This window comes from Alosa alosa, chromosome 1 (assembly GCF_017589495.1).
Source record: "Alosa alosa isolate M-15738 ecotype Scorff River chromosome 1, AALO_Geno_1.1, whole genome shotgun sequence".
NCBI classification, from domain to species: domain Eukaryota; kingdom Metazoa; phylum Chordata; class Actinopteri; order Clupeiformes; family Clupeidae; genus Alosa; species Alosa alosa.
The window spans coordinates 22763690-22766189 of record NC_063189.1 but is presented as its reverse complement, the minus strand read 5'-3'; the positions used below and the strand labels follow the sequence as shown (position 1 = coordinate 22766189).

The 2500-nt window shown below is 41.4% G+C and overlaps 1 protein-coding gene across 8 annotated transcripts in view; it reads right to left on the bottom strand.

Moving 5' to 3' along the window:
• rbm47 (RNA binding motif protein 47) overlaps window positions 1-2500 on the bottom strand; it is a 20171-nt gene that overhangs the window by 13668 nt on the left and 4003 nt on the right. The gene's annotated exons all lie outside the window — the stretch shown is intronic.

Here is a 2500-nt window from a genome sequence, read left to right as displayed (position 1 = left end):
GCATGTGGGCCAGAGGACGCTGGAGCTGAGTTAATAGCTAATGGCCGTACGTGAAGGTCCAAAGTGCCCGTCTCAACTGTGGAGGATATTCTAAGAAGTCAAAGGAGAGGAAAAAGCTTTGGGTTTTTATTTAACACAATTTTGTTTTGTAACACACTGAATGTAATGAGTTTGCGATTTTATCCTATAAACTGGTAAAGACTTTATTCACAAAAGAAAAAAAAACCTCAAAAACTCCTCAAAACATGTTCAATCGAGAAATTCAACCTGTAAACCTTGCAATTGGAACTTTTCATGGCCATATATTCCCTAACAAATACCGTTTTGGAGAAGGACATTGGTACCGAGCTAGACTCCAGAGGAGAGAAGCTTTTTGGTTTTATGTGTTCATGATTTTCATGACCTGAGGGGACATTGGCTTGCCCTTTAGAACACATTAAAAAATGTGAAGGCATTGACATGAATTGACTGAAATTTCTGTGGGGCCATATGCATTTACAAAAAGTGTAAACATTTGTCATCTCTCTCTCTCTCTCTTACACACACACACAGATCCATAATACAAGGCATAATTAAACTAGCTTTGTATTTCTGTCTCTATGTGTGGAAGAAGCAGACTGTGTTTGTGTGTAATGTTCTTATGCTGTGTGTGTGTGTCATAAAAGTCCCGCTTATGAGAGCCATAAAGCTTTGAGCATTGGGGGTAAGCCATAAACAGGGCTTGTGCGGTGCCAAGGGTATGCAGCTATATTTATGTAAAACAACACTGTTGTGTAAAACAACTTATCAAAGAGTACAAAGTCTGCTGAGGCGTATTATATGCAACTTTCCAAGAGGGGTGAAAGGAGAGATAGAGGGAGGGCTGGAAAAAGGAGAAGAAAAACATGTTTTAGAATTTAAATCAAAATGCATTTTTATTTCCCACACCAAGTGACTACAGGTGCAGTATACATGTGTGGTGTGTCAACTATGTTAACTACAGTGACACCTAGTGGTGTGACAGCCAATAGCATGTTTATGGTGGTGTGTTGGCTGATTGCTCTGGCAAAGTGATAATGAACAAGACCATGAATCATTGGGAACGTGAGTGTGAATGACTGTAGGGAGGGCTGTCTCTCTAATGACTTTATAAGCGATGTAAAATAATGTCAGAGCATTGGAAGTTACTCATCTACTTTTGTGACATACAGGAAAGTTTAACCTTGAGGCCCAATCCCATATTTAGGCAATCATCATCCCCCTTCGTCCACAATGCTTTTTAAGCCGTTCCAAACATAAAACTGTTAAAGGTGCCATGTGTAATGTCCGCCAAAAAATCAATTCATACTCCACATTCCATAAAAGATGGGGGCAGTATACCTCCAGAAAGTGAGTTGGTCTACCCTAGAGTAACAACCGAGAAACGTGTATTGCAGTTTGGCTGGCGGTTATGTTGCCCGCATACCGCCTCCCATGGCCGAAACTGGTATTATCAAACCTGTCAGGCTGTGTCTAGTAATTTAGCATGCTAATTCAGGTTGATATCTCTGCAGCACTATACCTTGTCGTTTTTTTAATGACATCATCGCCCTTATCTCTTCTCATTCTCTTGATGTGTGTAGCTCATTTTTTGGATATTTTTACCTCAATTCTTACACATGGCACCTTTAAAGAATTGGTTGTAAATACATCCAGATAAATAGGACAAGCTCTGTCTCAAGCACACACACACACACACACACACACACACACACACACACTACAAAGTAGCTGCTTGTCAGGAACAGCACAATCCACAAGCAGATTATAGATTGTGTGAGCAAAGTAATACACCAAAGAATTTATCCGAGTTTTACTACACTATGAGCATACGAAAGCGCACACAATCGCTTGTTCACACAAACTCACACACACACACACACACACACACACACACACACAATGCTGTTATCACAGCCCACAGGACCAACAAATGATCCATTGTGTGCAGGTATGCAGAGGGAATCTCTATATACCCCCCACTCTCTCTCTCTCTCTCTCTCTTTCTCTCTCTATCTATCCCTTCCTCTGTCCTCTACTCATGGATGCAGTTGGCAGTTAATAATATTGGATATCATACATCGCTACGAAGGAAACGAAGGCCAGAGCCCTGGTGTCTGTAACAGAAGTCTTCTAAATCATAAGGACTGGACTGGGGGATACTGGATACAGGTCTGCTGATAACAGTGCTTTTATCTTGCATGTTGCTGTTACAGATCATTGTTTTGCATTGATTGTATAAATAATGATGCTACTAGACTGAGGGACAATTACGTTTGTCACTTAAGGTAGTTCTGCATCCTCTGCTTAAAAAGCTCCAGTGTGTCCAAGATAAGGGAATGGGGGCAGGAGAGAGAGAGAGAAAGAGACAGAGAGAGAGACAGAGAGAGAGAGCGAGAGAGAGAGAAAGAGAGAGAGATAGATGGAGGGACTGGGGAATGAGGTGGTGTAACTGTATTAAGGCCCAACACTGGGTGACTGG